Source organism: Cetorhinus maximus, chromosome 2 (genome assembly GCF_964194155.1).
Source record: "Cetorhinus maximus chromosome 2, sCetMax3.hap1.1, whole genome shotgun sequence".
Lineage (NCBI taxonomy): Eukaryota > Metazoa > Chordata > Chondrichthyes > Lamniformes > Cetorhinidae > Cetorhinus > Cetorhinus maximus.
This window is the reverse complement of record NC_135880.1, coordinates 85213577-85235370: the sequence shown is the minus strand read 5'-3', so window position 1 is coordinate 85235370 and position 21794 is coordinate 85213577. Positions and strand designations below refer to the sequence as shown.

At 44.7% G+C, this 21794-nt stretch overlaps 1 protein-coding gene across 1 annotated transcript in view; it reads right to left on the bottom strand.

Moving 5' to 3' along the window:
- Positions 1 to 10403: 10403 nt before the first annotated feature.
- Positions 10404 to 21794, bottom strand: part of prr16 (proline rich 16) — a 318647-nt gene continuing 307256 nt past the window's right edge. Inside the window, exon 3 of the mRNA XM_078566679.1 lies at positions 10404 to 12197. The gene's annotated coding sequence lies outside the window, so the exon portion shown is untranslated. The remainder of the gene's footprint in view (positions 12198 to 21794) is intronic.

Sequence of the window (21794 nt, the reverse complement as noted above, 5' to 3'; positions counted from 1 at the left end):
ATTTTGGATAAGATGTTAAACTAAGGCACTATATGCTTTTTCAGGTGGATGTACTATTTTGAAAAGTGAGGACAAAGGTTAGGAGAAATTTCTTTGTACAGAAGGTTTTTGAAATATGGAATGCTTGGCCAGGAGACCATTGCATTTCTTAAGATTGGCCAAATATTTGAAACAGAGGGACAGACAGGACTATGGGAAGCAAGTAGAGTTGTGGGAATTATTTTGGACAGCTCGCAAAAAGAGAGTCAGAGACATGAGAGGCCAATTTTCACACTTCACTACCTGCCAGCTCTCTATGTTGTGAATTCATGGGCATGAATCCTGTAACTTCTTACCCATTAATTGGAAAATTAGGGTATATGATGGGCACTGCTAGTAGACAAGGCTCAAATTAGAAGCTTGAAAAATTGCCCTTTGGGAGCCATTTTCAATACTTCTTAAAAAAATGGAAAAAATTCAATTAATATTTTAATTTAATAAAGAGCAATTCGCTTCTTGAGTGTTCTTTTACTCCCATTGTTTTAATTAATATTTCAATGAACGACGTGTATATTAAGAAACTTGGACTAATCATTAGTTACTTATTTCTGTAACTGCTTTAGTGATATTTTTGCATTGCATAGAAAATTGTAATGCTGCTATAGTTCAGGAGTAGTAATGAACCTGGTAAGGAATAAAAGCTCGTGAAGTTAGATTTGCATAGAATCATAGAATGGTTAAAGCACAGAAGGAATTGATTTGGCCCATTGTGTTGTGCTGGCTTTCTGAAACTCAGCTAGTCTCGCTCCCCCACCCTTTCTCTATAGCCTTGCAAATGTTTTCTCTTCAGGAATTTCCCTTTGAAAGCACTGATTGAATCTGCATCCACCACACTCTCAGGCAGTACATTCCAGACCATAACCACTCGCTGCATAAAAAAGATCTTTTCTCATGTTGTCGGTGCTTCTTTTGTCAATCACCTTAAATCGGTGACCTCTGGTTCTTGACCCTTCAAACAATGGGAACAATTTTTGTCTACTCTGCCAAGAACTCTCATGATTTTGAATACTTATATCAATCACCTGTCAACCTTGTTTTCTCTAAGAACAATACCAGATACTCCAATTTATCCTTAGACAGCGCCTTCCAAACCCATGACCACTACCACCTAGAAGGACAAGAGCAGCAGATAGGAACACCACCACCTGGAAGTTCCCTTCCAAGTCACTCACCATTCTGACTTGGAAATATATCTCCATTCCTTCACTGCCACTGGGTCAAAATACTGGAACTTCCTTCTTAACGGCACTGTGGGTGTACCTACACCACATTGACTGCAGCATTTCAAGAAGGCAGCTTACCACCACCTTCTCAAGGGCAATAAATGTTGGCCCAACCAGTGAAGCCCACACCCCAGGAATGAATTAAAAAAAAACAGAAATCCATCATCCTACAGCCATTCTTGTAAATCTTTTCTGCACCCTCTGTAAAGCCTTCATATTCTTCCTAAAGTGGTATCCAGAATGGACCACAAAGCTCCAGTTGAGCTTGAATCAGTGTTTTATAAAAGTTAATCCTAATTTCCTTGCTTTTGCACTCTATGGGCTGAATTTTACATGCCCCCGTTGGGTGTGTTTCCACCAGGGGCGGGGGGGATGCAATAAAATAGGTGGGTGCCCACTGCCTTCCCACTCACCCCTGAGCTCACCCCCATGCTTTGGGGATAGGGCGGGTGCCCAAATCGGAAGAATGGGTGCCACATTTAAATTAATAACTAAGGGACAAATAGATTTGTTATCAAGCCAACTGACCCTGATGATACGGTGCCCATGCCATAAAATATTTGGTGTGGGCAGCAGGATAGGAGTGGGAGATCAATTATTTAAGTGTTTGAAGGGCAGGAAGGAAAGGAGGCTGTTGCTCTTTGGGGACTGCACTTTGCCAATCGCGGGGCACCCACACTCCCCCACCATCCCTTAGGTTGAACTCCCCCGTCCTTCCTACCTGTTCCCTCCCTCAAACCCACTCCCCCTCCCTCCTGTCCTTCTCCCTAACCTACCTAAAGCTCCGGCCCAAGACCCTAGATTTACCTGCTCCAAGGATCCATGGGCCTTGGTATTCTTTTCCTTCTGCAGTCCCAGCAGCAGCCACTGATGCCTCCCTGGTGCTGCTGGGTCTGATGGATCTGCTGGCCAATCGGATTAAGCAGAAGCTCCAGGGCATGTGACTTCCATCCCTCATTAGTCTCAGTAGTCTGCCCCACAGTGCTTTCTGGCTGTTTCTGGCAGGGGGGTGGGGGGGGTGGGGTGGGGGGGGGTGCTGCGGGTAGGCACCACGCCGTCCGCACCCTCATATTATTCAGCACCATGCTTCTATTTATGAGGCCCAGGATCCCACATAGCTTTTTTCAACCTGTACTTCCTCAATCTGCCCTGCTACCTTCAACAATTTGTGCACAAATACCCCAGGACTCTGTTTCTGTACCCAATTTAGAATTATGCCATTTGTTTTATATTGCTTCTCCTTGCTCTTCCTACCAAAATGTAAAACTTCAGTCTCCTCTGTACTACATTTCATCTGGCATGGGTCTGCCCATTCCACCAACCTGTCTATCCCCTCTAATGTCTATCACCGTCTTACACAAATTCACAATACTTACACATTTGTGTCATCTGCAAATTTTGAAATTGTGCCATGTACACCCAAGCCTAGCTCATTAATATATATCAAGAATAGCAGTAGTCTTAGTACCAAACCTTGGGGAAGACAACTGCATACCTTCCTTCATTCCGACAACCATTCACTACTACTTTGTTTCCTGTCACTGAACTGACTTTGTATCCATACTACCATTGTCCCTTTTCTTCCATGGGCTTTAATTTTGCTTGGAATTCTTTGTTTGGCACTTTTTGAGTTGTGTCATGCCCGTTAAAGGCATGTCATATTTAGAATATTTAAAAATTGAACTTTATTCAATGTGGAACCATTGGATTGACTTAAAATGGACAATGTGCTCCAAGATGGCCATCGGAGGTCAGATGGCCTGGTCTGTGAATTCAAGGAACTGACTCACAGTCTAGATATGTCCTAAAGACAAAATGTGCATTCAAGACTAAAAAGTGTTAATTGTACATGTCCTGAAAGGCCACCAGAAGTCATTCCTGAATTGAGAATTGAATTTTGAAAAGAAAGAAAGTAATTGTTTTAACCCACCAGTGCAGATGCCTTAAATCAAGGGGCAGTAATCCAAAAACAATAAAGCAGGATATGGCTTATCAGTCTAAGAGCACCACCATATTTGGTAAAGAAACCACAATTGTGAGGAATCATGTTGAGGCAGTCATGTTTGGCATTTTGAATCCTTAAATAAGAAATGTTGTCTGCAGAAAAAAGGAGACACAGAAAAGGCAGTAACATCTGTTCTGGAGAAAGATCTGAAGGCTGTAACATCGTAAGATCTCCAAGCCTGTTTCACTTTGGGTTCACCAAAATAGCAAACTGACCTTCTGGGAACAAGACCACAAGAAACTGACTTTATGACCTACAGAAAGTCGATCACTTTGAGAAAATCCTACAGCCAACTTCAGTATATGACTTTGGCTGTTGAAGTCACTTAAACTGCACTTCATGTGTGAAGAAGACCTTCGATCAGTCCTGCAATGTACTCCTTTCAAAACAAGACAAACACATGAATTATGAAGTAAGCTTTTTTTCTATAACTTGCAAAAGTGTGCAATTCTCTTCAAATGTATTTTGTATGTGATTGTGTGATGGGTGCATTCAGTTTGGGGGTGAATGCTTAAATAAACAATTATCTTTCTTTGTTTAAACCTAGTAAAAGCATGCTGCTGGTTGTTTAAATAATCTACATCCTTGGGGGTTAAAATAATCAGACACGCATCTTCCTTTCAAAAATTCATTGATTATGGACAGTAGGGAAGGGGATAGGCAGTTCTCTTGAACCAAATCCATAACAGATGTGTTTTAGAAGTCCATATACATCACATCAACTGCATTACACTCATCAGTCAAATCTGTTATCTCATCAACAAACTCAACCAAGTTGATTTAACATGATTTGTATTTAAGAAATCTATGCTAGCTTTCTCTAATTAATCCACACTTGTCCAAGTGACTGTTAATTTTGTCCCAGGTTATCATTTCTAAAAGCTTTCCCACCACAAAACTTAAATTGACAGGCCTGTGCTTGCTGGATTTATCCTTAAATTTTCTTTTAAATAAAAGTGTAAGGAGAAGGCAATGGCATAGTTGTATTGTCACTGGACCAGTATTCCAGAGACTCAGGGTAATGCTCTGGGGACCTGGGTTTGAATCCCACCATCGCAGATGGTGGAATCTGAATTCAATAAAAATCTGGAATTAAAAGTCTAATGACCATGAAACCAATGTTGATCATTGTAAAAATCCCATCTGGTTCACTAATGTCCTTTAGGGAAGGAAATCTACTGTTCTTACCTGGTCTGGCCTACATGTGACGCCAGGCCCACAGCAATGTGGTTGGCTCTTAAAAAATGCCCTCTGAACAAGGGCAATAAATGTTGGCTTAGTCAGTGATGCCCACATCCCGTCAACAAATAAAACAAAATTGCAATTTTCCAATCGTCAGGCACCACCCCAGTACTTAAGGAGGATTGGATGACTATGGCTAGTACCTATGCGAGTTCCACCTTATGTCCCTCAGTATCCCTGGATGCATCCCATCTGGTCCTGGCGACTTATCAACTTTGGTAGATCCAGTCTTTCAAAACCTCTTCTTTATCAAATTTTAACCCATCCAGTACCTTAATTACCTTCTCTTTTGCTATGATTTTGGAAGCATCTTCTTCATTGGTAAAGATTGTTGCAAAGTACTCACTTGGCACCTCAGCCATGCCCTCTGCCTCCATGCATAGATCCCTTTTTTGGTTCTTGATCAGCTCCACCTCTTCTCTGACTATCCTTTTGCTATTTATAAATTTATAGAATATTTTTAGAATCCATTTTATATTTGTTAACAGTCTCTTCTCATGTTCTCTTCCTGCTGATTTCCTCTTTCACTTCCCCCTATTTTGTGAATTACTATGTGTTACTCGAAGGGCACATGCAAGATCATGGCCAGAATTTTCCGGTTTGCATGCGGGGGCCCGCACACTGACTTGTAAAATGACACATGGTGACGTGGGCGAGCGTCCCGACATCACTGTGCGCCATTGCGATATTTAGGTGTAGTTAAGGCCCTTGAGGCAGCAATTGACTGCAATTTTTCGGGGCCCTTGCGATCTTCAGGACGTTGCATGGGTGCAACAGGCAGATGGGTAAGGGACATTTGTATAAACCTCATCCACGGGATAAGAGAGGGGTGTGTGGGGTCACGAATGTTATCTGTTAGATATTTAATTGTGAAAGTTGCTGATACTTGCCTGTGTGAGCAGGAATACTTCAAAACTCATACCAGCTGCTTGGGCAGGAGTAACAGCCTTCAGGTCAGGACTCTACTGTGACAATCATTTTTGGCGCCTACAGGTTTCAGGAAGCCTTCCCTTAGCCTGGGAATGGGAGTTGAGCTCCCCACTGGAGGCATCTCCTCTGAGGAGGGAGGGCCAGAAGGGGGAGGAGGCCAGGAGCCCACATTCAGCCTCCAGGTGAGCCTCCTTTGGGAGGAGAGGCAGAGGCACAAGGGGCGCAGGGCCAACAGGAAGTCCAAGGTGGAAGGGGCCGCAGAGGACGCCACTATCCCGCTGCCAGGGTATACAGGCAGCGTAGCAGCTACCTCAATATATCTGAGGTGCAGTGCTGAAGGAGTCCCCGTCTCTCAAGGGAGACAGCCACCTCCATCTGTCACATGGTAGGCCCTGAGATCTGGGCCAACTGTGTGGGTGAGCACCCCATGCCAGTGGCGCTAAAGGACACGGCTGCCCTCAACTTCTGTGCCTCCGGCTCTTTCCAGGCGTCGGTGGGTGATCTTTGCGGAGTCTCCCATTCAGCTGTCCACACTTGTGTCAAGCAGGCAACAGACGCTCAGGTGTGCATTGATGTTCATCCACTGCCGTTGGGACCAGACAAGCGAGACACAGAGAGCCAGAGGCTTCGCAGCCATTGCTGGCTTCCACAGTGTCCAGGGTGCAATAGACTGTACGCATGTAGCCATCAAGGCGCCAGCAGGTGAGCCCGGTGCCTTCATCAACAGGAAGGGCTTCCACTCCATGAACGTGCAGCTAGTGTGTGATCACAGGATTCAGATTCTGCAAGTCTGTGCAAGGTACCCAGGCAGCTCCCACGATGCCTACATCCTCAGACACTCCCAGGTGCCGAGGTTCTTCAGTGCTCCAGCCCGGCTGGATGGATGGCTGCTGGGTGACAAGGGCTATCCCCTCAGAAGGTGCCTCCTTACACCTCTCCACCATCCAAGAACAGAGGCTGAGCAGCAGTAAAATAGGAGCCACGTCCCTACAAGGGCTGGAGTGGAAAAATCTATCGGTCTTCTCAAGATGCGCTTCCGATGCCTGGACCGTTCAGGGGGCGCACTCCAGTACCCCCCAGATCGTGTGTCGCTGATAGTGGTTGCATGCTGCGCTCTCCACAATCTGGCACTGGAAAGGGGGGACTCAGTCGACGAAGAAGATGTAGACGCAGTTGCTCCGGCTGCACACAATGAGTCCAGCAGTGAGTCCGAGAATGATCATGCAGAGGAGAACACTGAGGGGGTAGTCACTGACTGGGCATACTCCAGGGAGGCAGGGACACCTGGGAGGCTTTATTCCAAAGAACCTTCAGCTAGCCCACCATAGATGGACCTTCAACACACGCCAGGGCTGCAGGCTCCATACTCAAGACATGAGTGCTAAATCTGCCTGGATAGTAACATTAACTAAGGTCATCTCGGTGCTGTCCCCTCACTGGCACTGGCATCTGAGACAACCTGCTCACTTGCTATCCTGTTGGCCTCGATGACCTTGGCGGACGTCCTCTGGCCCATGGAGCCTGTGCTGGGCCTGCCTGCGAGGGAGCTGCCAGTTCCACAGCTGGCATCTGTCCAGTTGTCGCAGCCTCATTGGATGCCACCGGTCACTGGCAGAAGGGCTGAGGAGCTGCTGCCCTCATCCGGAGCGCCCTGAGAGGAGCCCACAGAGATGACAGGCAACTGCTGTGCTGACATGAGGTCGTTCCCTGCTCACCGTAGATGGATGGGCACCGAGCTGGGATATTTGGTACCCAAACCATCTCCCACATGGGCACTGACCAGCTGAGGTCAATGCCGCTGTAAGGGTTTGCAGGTCCGAGCGCTACCCCAGGTGGCCGTGATTGGCCTCCTAGAGGAGCCACTCCATGAGAGTCGCCACTCTCTCCATGGGGGAAGCATGGCGCTTGGCCATTAACTCATTGCATCGGTGATGCTCCGCGTGGACTCCTTCAGCACGGTTACCATGCCATGCATTGCCTCGTGTATCTCTACCAGATCCTCCCACATACCCTACTAGACTTCCAGCATTTGCCGCCTCAGGGACAACTCCAGAGGCACATCATCAGCCACCAGCTAAGCATGTGCCTGGTCCTCTGACTGCCGGCGCCCTGGGCACTCTCTATCTCTGCCCGCACCTCAAGCCAGTGTGAAGCGCCCTCACTGTCGTTCCCTGGGACACTAACTGAAGATCTAATTCCCACCAAAGTGCTAGTATCGGCGCTGGTGCCTGCCTGGCAGAGATGGTGTTACGCTGGTGACTCAATTTGCTCTGTGCCCTCAGGTGTGCAATGTGGCCCCTCTGCCTCCTCCTCCCGGCCCTGCTCCAGTGATACTGAAAGGAAGAGCAAGGACATTTGATTAGTTACAGTGCAGGCAATGTAAATTTGCATGCTGCTCCCCCTGATCATTATGCGCTCATCCATCCATTATTAATGGCCAACCCATGTTGCAAACTTCCATCACTGAGCAGTCAGCAGTGCCATGGCTGCTGGGATACACATGGTGACCTCAGTGCTCAGCAAACATACCTGCCCGTAGCACCCCAGCCTCAGTGCCACCAGTGGACCTGGGGCATGGCGCCTCTCCAGATCCATGGCTTGCTGCTCAAAAGAAGTCAAGATGGTCAACTGGGCCTGGTCTCCGCCGGTCCCCATCCGCTCAGTGGAATTGTGTGCAGTCTTCTCCTGAAAAGGAGAGAAGAGCATTGATTAGTCCACCCTGTACCTGGATTCCCATCGCATCCCTGCCAACCCAACCAGAGTGGGACATTGCAGGACTCCAGTCCTTCATTATCCCGCAGCTGCCACACACTCACACAAAGAAGCCAGGGCTGACCCCCGTCCTTGCCCAAATGATGCCTCTTTCACATGTGGCACCACAAGGTGTAACCTTGCTATGCAAGGAGGCACAAGCACATGGAACGCAAAGACCAGCAGATGGATTGGTGCCCCGCCACCTGGAATCTTACCTCCCAGTATGTTAGCACCCTGAATTTGACATGCTTCCCAGTTCCAGCACTCTGCCTAGGCGCAGATCCTTGAGTTTCACCCCCATTCTATACTCTGGGTGTCAGTGTCACACATGCTGTGGGTACAGAACCCATCTTAGCTCAACCCTCTCAGGGTGAACTAGACATGGGCAATATCTGCTGGCCCAGCGAGGGATACATGCTGTGAAGGATTCAATGCCGTTACTGTGCTCAGAGTTGCTGGGGTGGGGGTTTGGGGGAAAGGGTGACAGCTGCATTAAGTGACCTCAGCCAACATGGTACTCACCCTTCCTGAGCGCAGGAGATCGTTGAACCTTTTTTGGCACTGGACCCATGTGTGTTGCATTGCATCATGGGATCTCACACTCTCGGCCACTCCTCCCACGCACGTTTGGTCAGGTGAGGAGGCCTCCACCTCCCATCCCTCGGAAGCAGGACCTCCCGCTGCGCTGCCACCACCTCCAGGAGGGCAGCTAGGCACTCATCCGAGAACCGTGGGGCACACTGCCCCGATGCCCTACCCCCCGGCCTGACCTGCCCCGCTGGCCTACCCTCCGGCCTGGCCTGCCCTGCTGGCCTAACCTCCGGACTTGTGTGCTGCACGGTAGCCCACTGCTGAGCCCTTCTGCCAGCCATTGTGAGCAGCTTTGCAAAGGCTGCCAGGCCTTCATTTAAACAAGCCGCCGGGTCGCCAGTGGACCCAGCAGTCTGTGCACGCCCACCGCTGCCCGCCCACTCCTGCCGTCTTTGGGAGTCAAGAAATACGCTGGGCGGGCCTTAATTGGCCCGCCCTCATAAAATGGCGGCACAGACCTGATTGCTGCCTGCTCTTGCTCGGCCTGCCCGACTTGGGGAAAATTCTATCCCATATTACTAGTCTGTATTGAATAACAATTTCTCAGAAGTGAGTAACTTTTAAAAAAATTTGAATCATTTTAAATTCTTGTATTTAACAATTAACAACCTTTGACAGAAAATTCCTGACAAACAAGAGATACTTATTTACAGCAAGCTTGAATTTTAACCGAGCTTGCATTCACTATTACTCAGTTTTAGCGCTTTGTCACAATAACAAAAACTGCAATTCAGAAGTCATTGACTTTAAGAGAGTTTAGTTCATTGAATTGTAGCATGGATAGATGCTAGAAGTGAATATAGAAGTTGTAAGTTTCTGTCTATGTGGAGACATCTTCTTGTATGTATCTGAAGCTTTTTTTCCAATTGTTAGGATTGAATATTTAGCTTTTTCAGATCAACTGCTTTGATGTCCTCAAAATGTGGATATTCACAAGGTCTATTGCTGATTCTAATGTTGAAAAAATCGAATATGTACCTTTTATGTACTCCCACCTGGCCCATAACTTCCAAGCATAAGATGGGGAAATGAGATACAATTTCACCACCTTTATCTTGTGGCAGGCCATTTTTCAGGTGTCTTTGTCAGCTGCCTAAAATAAGTATTAGGCCCCTTACATAGGAAAACATAACCTCACATCTGTTTTAGATCCACTCTTTGCAATTGGACATGCAGAGTGGAGCAGGAATCAAATCCGCTCCTTTCCGAATTATTAATATGGTCATTGCAGCCAAAGGAACAACCAACCATCAAATGGGCAGAAGTGCTCCCTATGATTCTACTTGTGAGCAGATCATTCCCCCCATACCCACCATCCTCCCATTGCCACACTCCTTCCTCCAGTCTTTAGGCAGCTGACTAAGACACCTGAAAAATGGCCTAACGCAAGATAAAAGGGGTGAAATGGTATCTCATTTCCCCCTTTTATGCTCATAAAACAATGAGGTCCAACTTATCCTTCAATTTTTAAGCCAAACACTGATATTCTGTCACAGTGATTGCAAGATAAATACTGAAATATGTCATGTCTTGAATCAAAGTGCCAATTAAACTCGTTAATACTGTGAAGTATTTTAAACCTTTGAAAGGATTAAATTCACAAACATTCACTTTACGTCTGTTTATTGCAAACTATTTAATGTTGGATTACTGGTTTGATTAACATGGATAAACGTGTATGCAGCAACCTAGAGAGAACTGTAATTCGGAACATTTATATGAAGAGAAAGTATATATATATATATATTTTTATTTTTTCTTGTTGCTTTTTTATGACAAGCAGTTTTGATTTAGGAAAGAGTATGAAAAGTTTCCTTTCTGTTACTTGCTGTCTAACTAATATCATATACCAGGCCTTTAATAATAAAATAACCTTTTTCAATTTTAAAACTCTAAAATTACAAAATACATTGTTTGCATTTTTTATGAGTAGAAGAAATATATCTTGCAGCCTTCTATTTAAAATCTATACATAACTTTCTTAGGTTTTGTTTGTTTAAAAGTAAAACAAAACTGTTATCTGCTTGCAAATAATAATATACAAACACTAGCGTGATAAGTAACATTGAAGTATTCAAATGACAGCCAAACAAGGGTTGATAATGGTGGCTTATAAAAATACAAAACTTAAAAATGTAACTAAAGTGCTTTACTTGTCAATAGCTGTGCATCCTTTCTGAATCCAAGTTCCACTGGTTTTATAAACCCTGCAGACCCCATTTAAAATAACAAATGCATTCCATACTGCTGTGACAAACTAATGCATTGTTTTTAAAACCACAGTATAGTCAATAACTGTCAAATACTGCATGGATTGTTCTCCCTTATCATCCAATGTTTAAGTACTATAAAAAAATCTGATTTATAATGCAAGGAGAAATAAGAACATTTGTTCTGTTGTCCACTGTGCAGCTTTGAGGCTTCTTTTCATTTTAAGAGTGGAGAAGGGATGGAGGGCAATTTAATTTTTTTATATGGATTCCACCCACTGGAATTGAAGACAAGTGCAAATCATATTCTTTAGTTGGTAAAGCCCAACAAGATTCCGCATGTTCGCTGCAAATCTCAAGAGGCCATCTGTGCAAGTAACTCCACACATCATTACCCTGAATGAAAGTGACAGTGCAAATATTAGAAGAGCACTGAGATGCAGTTTCTGAGCATCGGCAATAGCTTTGTGTCCTGGAATTTTCACCTGATATGATGACAAGGAAGGGAATGCCACAATCACCATCAGCATTGGTACTTTTGTTTGCTATGGCTTAAAGAAATGAGCAGAGGACAGGCGATATTATCCTTCCCTGTGAACAGTAAACAGCTTCTGTCACTCCTCAACGGTTCTCAACATGTAGAATTCATATCACTGTTATGTAAACATATCCTTGGTTCCGTGTGGCACAAGAAATTTATCGTCTGCCCCTTGTAGGATTTTGTTTAATTTCTCTTTAGTGTTAGTGATTTATTTTATTCCTTTATTTATGTAGGGAATGAGAAGGCTGGATTAGTTTTATGACAAGTTGCAAAGATTAGAGCTTCCGCAACTGATTACATAAACACTGATCTTCTTAAGCATTGCTTCACATAAATATTTCAGGAATGAAAAAAGACAGGGAGAAAAAAAAAATCAGAGATTTACTTCAGGCTTTCATTGTGATTTAGAAGCAAATTGAATTGTGGACTGGAGCAGTTGCTCAGGTTAAGCTTCTGGCTGTATAGAGAGCTGCTGGAAATGATCTGATCCAGATCGCACTGGCATTAATGATGCTGTGGTTCCATAGGGTCAGCTGCTTTGCTTTGCTTTGCTTGTTGTAGGTCAGGAGTCTGATTTGCTGAAGTCACAATGCAGCAGTGACCAAGCCAGAAATAGCTGACGTATCTTCAAAATGTTATTTTTTCCTTCCAGTCTTAAGGAGCTGCAGGGAGAAAAGAAATAAGTTGAAATTATACTAGAGAAGTGAATTAGTTACTGCAATAGTGATGAGATTTATTTTAATTGAACAAAAATATTTATGGATTCACTTTTCACTTTTATGTAAAATTTTGCAACCTATAACATTCAGAAAAAGTCCTATTTACACTCATCAAGATGAGTGTCTGTTCTGGGACTGACACCTTTTTCGACTCACCACAAAAGAAGTAAATATCAATTACTCCTCCATCAAGAAAAAAGTTAGCAGCAAGGATAAACTCTATTGTTTAGCTTGCTTCCCACATTAGAAGAGCATGTCATACTGCTTGAGTGTAGCGATTCAATTTCCTATCTTAGGTATCCTTTTGCCTCTCTGAGAAACAGCTTTATAGTGAAGAGCTCTTGGCCAGTTTATGCTCCGGAATAACTAACTGGGTGCAGATGGAGTTAGTGACAAATGTTCAGATATTCACCGCGTTATGGATTGTTGGGACCCAGTTGCGCACATGCACAGTGGTTTACCCAGGGAATTTAAACTTTTAATGGGCAGAGATATGTCACATGGAAGGCGTCATGGATCTTTCCAATACTGACCCTGCCTTTGGAAACTTGGGCTAGATGCCCTGGACTTGCCCAGAAACTTATTCCAGGATACTCATGCTGTTAATCACAGGTGTAGGATCTGGATTGAAAGTGATTAACATCAGAAGTTGAATCGAGAAGGTCTCAAAGTGTATTCAAAAGTAAATCTGCTGAGCAATTAATACCCACAGACCTCACAGCCCAACCTCTATCTAGCCCCAACCTTCACCCCCACACCTTCATCCCCCACCTATCCAGCCCCTTACCCTCAGTTGAACTGGTATACATGTTTTGAACAAACCACTATTTTCTGTAATCAGACTGGAGTTGTAAAGCATGGTACCTGAGTTTTGATATTGAGCCATGAACTCAGTCATAAATAATCATTAATTATATAGAATTATATTGAATGATTTGCCTGAGTATTCATGCTGGATTGCATAACATAAACTAATTAAAACCAAAGATCTGATACTGTGGCTGTTATTTTGAGTTTGATCTATGGTCAGGAATGGGAGGGTGTGACAATGAGCAAGGCAGGTATGGGGATCCAGAAAGTGGCACTGGAGGAGCTTCAGCCCTTGCAATTGGAGGGAGATGGTGGCATAGTGGTAATGTCACTGGATTAGTCATCCAGGTGCCCAGGCTAATCTTCAGGGGGCAGGGGTTCAAATCACACCATGGCAGCTGGTAGAATTTGAATTGAGTTAATAAGTCGGGAATTACAAAGCTAGTCTCAGTAATGGTGGCCATGAAACTATCATTGATTATCATAAAAACCCATTTGGTTCATGAATGACCTTTAGGGAAGGAACTCTGTCGTCCTTACCTGGTCTGGCCTACATGTGACTCCAGAACCACAGCATTGTGGTTGACTCTTAACTGCCCTTTGAAATGCCTTACAACTCATTCCTCATTCACTCAGTTCAAGGGCAATTAAGGATGGGCAATAAATGCTGGCTTTGCCAGCGACATCCACATTCCATGAAAGAATAAATAATAAAAAAGCAATTCCAAGAGGTTTAAGGTTCTTGCAGTTTGTGTGGACAAGAGCAGATCTGCAGGGAGGCTCAGCAAACTGACCACAGCACCATGCTTAAGGGGGCCATGCATGTAGGAGGAGTTACAAGGAATGTAGTTGTAGTGCCAGAGAGTATAGTTAGGAAGATAGATACTGTTCTCTGCAGCTGAGAGTGGGAGTCCCAAAGGCTGCGTTGCCTGCCCAGTGCCAGGGTTAAGGACATCTGCTCTGGGCTAGAAAAAATGTGGAGTGGGAAGGGAAGGATCCAGCTGTCATTGTCCACTTGGGTATCAACAACAGGTAGGACTAAGAAAGAGGTTCTGGTAAGGGAATATGAGCAACCGGCAGCTAAATTGAAAAGCAGAACCACATAGGCAATAATCTCTGAATTACCACGTAAACCACTAGAAAATTGGCATAGGGTAAATAAGATCAGAGAGTTGAATGTATGGCTCAAAGACTGGCGTGGGACAAATGGTTTTTGATTCATGAGATACTGACGGTAATACTGAGGAAAGAGGGAGTTGCAAAGTTGGGACAGCCTTCACCTGAACCATGCTGGGACCAGTGTATTGTCGAATCATATAACTAGGGCACTAGAGAGGACTGTAAACCAAATAGTTGGGGGTAAGGTAGGGGGATGGTTCACAAGCGGGGAGATTTGGAAAGTTAAAGAGAAAGGACAAGGCAACAGTGCAGGGTAATGATCCAGGTAATGATAATCAGAGTGTGACAGGAAGGGACAGAGCGTACAAACATAAAAGTGTACCAGCATATCAGGTCAAAGTAAAGAAAAATGGTAAAAAGACAGAATTAAAGGCCCTATAATTGAATGCACATAGCATTCACAACAACATGGATGAATTGACAGTACAAATGGAAATAAATGTGTATGATATGATAGCCACTACAAAGACATGGTTGCAAGGTGACCAAGGCTAGGATCTAAATATTCAAGGGAATTTGACATTTCAGAAGAACGGAAGGGAAGGGAAAGGAGGTAGGGTAGCTCTGTTAATCAAGGATGAGATCAGTACAGTAGTGAGAACTGATCTTTTTTAAGAAGATCAAGATGTATAATCAGTTTGGGAGGAAGTAAGAAATAGTAAAGAAAATTAACTTGTGGGAGCGGTTTATAGCCCCCTCCACCAACAGTAATTACAGAGTAGGACAGAGAATACATTAAGAAATGATGGGGGTTTGCAAGAAATGGTCTGCAATAATCATAGGTGTCTTTGATCTTCACATTGATTGGACAAATCAAATTGGCAAAGGTAGTCTGGAGGATGATTTCATTGAGTGTATTTGGGATAGTTTCTTAGAACAATAAGTCTGGCACCTACCAGGAAACAGGATATTTTGAACCTGGTCATGTGTAATGAGACAGAATTAACTAAAAACGTTGTTGTAAAAGATCCTTTAGATAAGAGTGATCATAAAATGATGGAATTTTGCTTTCAGTTTGAGAATGAAAAATGTTAGTCCATAACTGGTGTCTTAAAATAAATAAAGGCAATTATAAGGGTATGAGGCAGAGTTGGCTAAAGTGGACTGCGTAAATAGGTTAAAAGATAAAACAGTAGAGAGTCAGTGACAGACTTTTTAGGACATGTCCCATATTTCACAACAAAGATATTGAGGAAGAAAGACTGTACCAGAAGGATGCACAATTCATGGCTAAGAAAGTTAAGGGCGTGCGTCCTGATGTCACCGCACATCATTCAGATCTTCAGTTTGGCGGGCGTGCACCAGAATCAGCTGCGCACCCACCAAACTGTCAAAGGCCAATTAAGGCCATTTAAATACCAATTAAAAGGATTAACAGAGCTGCCCGTCCAACCTTAAGGTTGGCGGGCAGGCAAAGAGCCCAGGCGGCCTTCGCATTTATGATGAAATCTCATCCATGTGAGGGTTGAGGTTTCGTGAAGGGTTTATAAATCAAATAAATTTTTAAATTAAAATTCATTGACATGTCGCAGCTCATGTGACACTGTCACATGAGGGGGAATGTCTGGATATTTTTTTTTCTTTATTTCAAATAATAATAATCAAAGTAATCTCCCTGAGGCAGGCCCCAACTCTCCCTCCTTCCCCCGCCCGCACAGGGAGTGCTCAGCGCTTCCGAGTGCACGTCATGCTGGGCACCCGACATAACACCCGAAAACATAAATGTAAGGCACCTAAGGCACACCACGGGTTTATCACTGGTGCCTTTGTGTTGGCCCGCAATGAGGTCTTTATGAGTTGGTGTGATTTTAAACACCTTTGTCATTTTGTTTTCTTAAGTTCCTTTGGTTGTAATATTAAATTCAGACATGTCACCATGGCTGAAGGTGCCTCTTTTGTTCTGCAGGTGGATGGTTTCCAATAATGTTATGAGTGATTTGAGGGATATTCAGCTTTATTAACAAGGACCTTAGTTAATGTTCCTAACCAGGCAGATTTTGCACTTAGGTCTCAAATATGGAACATTCAGGCCAGACTTGTCCTGGAGGTCCATATGTGGTGTGCTAGCTGAAGGTTTGTTGGATTAAAGTCTCCCGGGTGTCCCTGTCTCCCTGGAGTATGCCCGGGTCAGCGTCTACCCCTTCAGCATTTCCCTGTGCATGCTCATCCTCGGACTCACTGCTGGACTCATCGTGTGCAGCCGCAGCCACTGCATCAACATCTTTGTCGTCCACAGCGTCCCCCCTTTCCAGCGCAAGATTGTGGAGAACGCAGCATGGAACCACTATCAGCGACACACGATCTAGGGGTAACTGCAGTGCGCCCGCTGAGTGGTCCAGGCACCAAAAGCTCATCTTGAGAAGACCGATGGCTCTCTCCACCACAGTCCTTGTGGAGACGTGGCTCCTATTGTATCGCTGCTCAGCTTCTGTTCTTGGATGGCGGCGAGGCATCATGAGCCACCTTCTGAGGGGATAGCCCTTGTCATCCAGCAGCCATCCATCAAGCCGGGCTGGAGCACTGAAGAGCCCCTACACCTGGGAGTGCCTGAGGGTGGAGGCGTAGTGGGAGCTGCCTGGGTACCTTGCACAGAATTGTAGAATCTGCATCCTGTGATCATGCACTATCTGCATGTTCATGAAGTCGAAGCCCTTCCTGTTGACCGGGCTCACCTGCTGGCGCCTTGATGGCCACATGTGTGCAGTCTATGGCACCCTGGTCGCGGGGGAAGCCAGCAATTGCCGCGAAGCCTCTGGCTCACTGTGTCTGGCTTGCCTGGTCCCAACGGTAGTGGATGAAGGTGAATGCATGCATAAACAGAGCGTCTGTAACCTGCTTGGCACAAGTGTGGACAGCTGAATGGGAGATTCTGCAGAGATCACCCACCGATGTCTGGAAAGAGCCGGAGGCACAGATGTTGAGGGCAGCCGTGTCCTTTAGCGCCACTGGCATGGGGTGCCCACCCGCACAGTTCGCGGAGATCTCAGGCCCAATCATCTGACAGATATAGTTGACTGTCTCCATTGAGATATGGAGCCTCCTTCGGCACTGCACCTCAGTCATATTGAGTTAGCTGCTTTGCCACCTATTTACCCTGGCAGCAGGATAGTGGCATCTTCTGCGGCCCCTTCCACCTTGGACTACCTCTTGGCCCTGCACCCCTTGTGCCTGCACCTGTCCTCCCAAAGGCGGCTCCCCTGGAGGCTAAATGTGTACTCCTGGCCTCTTCCCCCTTCTAGCCCTCCCTTCCTCCTCAGAGGAGGTGCCTCCAGTGGAGAGTTCAACTCCCATTCCCAGGCTAAGGGAAGGCTTCCTGAAACCTGCAGGCCCAAAAATTATTCCTCACTGTAGAGGGCTGACCTGAAGGTTGTGAGTCTAGTCCAAGCAGCTGGTGTGCATTGTGAAGTATTGCAGATCACACAGACAAGCATCAGTAACTATGAAAAATCAATATTTGACAGAGCTCGCTCGCAACCCCACTGAGCCCTCTTGTCCTGCCTGTGGATGAGGTTTATACAAATGTTTCCTACCCGCTTGCCTGTTGAAGCCGTGCACCGACCCGAAGATCACACAGGTGCCGAAAAATCGCCGTTGATTGGCACCTCAAGGGCCTTAAGTTGCCCCTTAATTAATGGTGGGTGCGCATCAGATGTCATCGCGTGCCCGCCCAATGAAATATCACGATGGCGCAAGGTGACTTCAGGACGCTCGCCCGACATCACCGCGCATCATTTTACATGCAGGCATGTGGGCTCCAACCCCGCACCCCAACGGGAAAAGTATGGCCAGGAAAATTGAAATAAAACCAGAAAATGTTGGAAATACTTGACAAGCCAGGCAACATCTGTGGAGAGGGTAACAGAGTTAACTTTCCAAGTCAATGAAAAAAGCTAATTGATCAGAAATGTTTCCTTACTTGCTGATTATTTCAGCATTTTCTGTTTTTCTAACTAAAATAACAAAAGTATAGTTACAACAGGAGCAACAAAAAAAACATTTTAGGTAGAATCTTACCTATGGCAGGTGGGCTGGGTGGGAGTGGGCGGGGAGCCGATCGCCGCCCGCGATCGGTTTCATGTTGCTATTTTACGTGGGCGAGCCAAAGAGCGCAGAAATCTCCTTGAGGCACGGAGCTGCCTTGTGGAGATTAAGTGGGTAATAAAAGTTTTTTAAAAATAAAGTAAAAAATTATTTAAACATGTCCCCTCATGTGACAGTGTCACATGAGCTGGGACATGTTTGTGAAGGTGATAAAATTTATTTATTAATTTTTATAAAACCTTCAGGAAACCTCATCCTGCCCGTGGATGAGGTTTCCTGGAAAATGCGAAGGCCGCTTGGGACCTTAAGGTTGGATGGGCAGCATTGTTAATAGGGTAAATTGCTTTCTTAATGGCTTTAATAGCCTGCCAAACACAATATCGAAATGACACGCGGTGATGTCAGGACGCACGCCCAAATTCATCTCGCATCATTTTACGTGTTGGACCCATCCCGCACACCGACGGCAACATTCTGCTCTTTAAGTTAAATGGCGTGCAACAGGCAGCATCTGGAGAAAAGGACAGGTTAGAGTCTCTTACCCAAATGAAGGTTTATACAATGTATGGAGTATAGGAAAGAAATTGAGTAAATTAAAGTGGCAAAGAAAGTGTGAAATGGTGACCAGTGCTGAAACATGGCTGTGAGCTAGTCATGATTGGAATTGAAATGGTCCTGGCTACATAGTCTTTATAAAGGATAGAGAAGCTGGAAGGGGAGGAGGTGGTGATTATAGACATAATTACAACATTAGTGACAGAGGAAATAGGTAAGGGAATTCAATCAGAGGAGAATTGTGGCATAAGAGAGGACTTAAAACTTGCCAGACACTCGAGGGCTGGCATCTTATCTTGCAATTAAGCATTTTACAATGTTTCAGATTCAACAGTGCCACTCCCTTATCCCATCATCAGTCCCCATTTTTGCTTTGCCCCACACCCCTTTTGTCTATTCTATCACAGACCTTCCCTTTTGTTCCTTCCCCCTCGCCCTATTCCTTGTCATTATGCTTGGTTAGATTAAAGGGGTATCATGATTAACACAACATCTTTTACATAAGGGAAAAAGTGATCAAAGGTAATGTGAGCCCTTTAAAAAGAGATGAATCTAATAACGCAAATGAAAATAGGGATTTTGAATAATTATTTTATGTCAGCCTTTACAATTGAAGAAGAGGATGATAAATCATGTCCTAATGAAACAAATAATGAATCAAGGACTGGACTCGCTAAAGTTAACTAACACATGCAAGAAAACAGAATTAGAAAAAATAATGGCATTAAAGACAAACGAATCCCCAGGATCTGAATGTTTCCAATGAAAAATTTTAAATGAAATAAGAGATGAAATTGCTTTGGTCATATAAAAACAGAAAATACTGGAAATACTCAGCATCTGTGGTGAGTTAACTCCAGAGTTAATGACCAGAATTTTACGCTGCCTGAAACGGGCTCAGAGGTAGGAGGGTTGTAAAATCGGGTTAGATATGTGCCTGTCACTGTCCTGCTCCATTGGTATTTTATCAGTGACCAATCAATGGCTGGGAAACTTAAAAACATAACGGCCTCCATACTAGCTTGCAAGCAATTCCCCCATCCTTGCCAGGGCTGCCTGATTGGCCCCAGCAACCCTTAACTGCACTTACCTGAAGACAGGGACTACTCAGGGGTCAGTGGTCTGGGACCTGCTGCAGTACCAGCAACGTCACCACTCTTGCTGGCACTGCTGGGATTGAAGAGGTGCTGCGGCTGTGATTGGCCAACAGTTCTTGAAGATGGGACATCTTGCCTCTGAGTGGTAACAGCCACAACTTCAAGCAGTTGAATGCCTGAACAATGTAATATAGGGCAGAATTTTGCCCTCGTCAGGTGGGCTCGGCGGGGGCGGGCGGGAGTGATTGAGAAGCCGGATTGCGATTTCCTGCTGTTGAGCCAATTAAGGCCCACCTAATGTGAAACGCGCGCGGCAGCGCTCAGTGCTGCCTGCGTGGCGGGGGGGAGGAGAGTGAGCGCGCAACTTTGCGCATGCACACGGGTGCCCGCTGGAAAAGATATTCTGATGAAAGGTCACGAGCCTGAAAGGTAACTCTGTTTTTCTCTCCACAGGTGCTGCCTGACCTGCTGAATATTTCCAGCATTTACTGTTTTTATTCATATTTCCTGCATCAGTATTGTGCTTTTGCTTTAGCCATAATCTTTCATAGGTTCTACAGCCAACCACGGAGCAGATTATTCTGGACCTGGTAATGAGCAATAAGACAGCATTAATCATTAACCTCATGGTAAAGGTGACAACAATCATAATATTATAGAGTTTCACATTTAGTTGGAAGGGGTAAAGTGTGGATCTAAGACTACTGTTTCAAACCTGAATAAATTAATTATACGGGTATGAAAGCAGAGCTAGTTAAAGTGAACAGGCAAACTAGGTTGAAAGGTAAGACAGTAGAGATGCAGTGGTAGACTTTTAAGGAGGTATTTAATAACTCTCAACAAAGATTTATCCCAGTAAAAAAGAAAGACTTTTTGAAAAGGAGGCATCATCTGTGGCTGAATAAAGAAGTTACGGGTTGTATCAAATTGGAGGATACATTATAATTCTGCAAAAATTAGCAGTAGGTCAGATGATTGGTCAGATTTTAAGAGCCAGCAAAGAATGACTAACAAAAGAATAAAGAGGGAGAGAGCAGAGTATGCGAGAAAGCTAGCTAGTAATATAAAAACAGATAGTAAGAGTTTCTACAAGTATTTAAATAGGAAAAATGTAACTAAAGCTAATGTTGGTCCGCTAGGGAGTAAGTCTGGGGAATTGATAATGGTAAACAAGGAAATGGGCATTGAACAGATATTTTGTGTCTGTCTTCACTGTATTACACTTAGAAAACTTCCCAAAGATATTTGAAAATCAAGAAGTCAATGGGAGGGAGGAACTTAAAACAATCACCATCACTATGGAAAAGGTGCTGGGAAAAACTATTACACTTAAGGGCTGACAAGTCCTCAGGATGAGATGGCCTGCATCCTAGGGACTTAAAAGAAGTGGCTGCAGAAATAGTTGATGTATTGTAAGGAATTGTTCAGTCGACTTGTAAGGTTGAACAGTAACCGTTTATTGGTAACACACAACTATACACATGTACAAAGTATAGCCCAGACTAGGGGCTAACTTCATGGGCTGAATTTTCCCATCAGCGAGCGGGGGCAGGGCCTGCTCACCAACATGTAAGATGATGCACGCCCGCTGAACTGTCAAAGGCCTATTAAGGCCATCATTAAACTAATTAAAGTTGTTAAGAATGCTGCCCATCCAACCTTAAGGTTGTCAGGCAGGCGAAGAACCCAGGCGGCCTTCGCATTTTTCATGAAACCTCATCCACGGACGGGTGAGGTTTCATGAAGGGTTTGTTAATTAAATAAACATTTTTGAAAAAATGAATGGACATGTCCCAGTTCATGTGACAGTTTCACATGAGGGGACATGTCCTTAAATTTTTTTTCCACCTTTATTAAA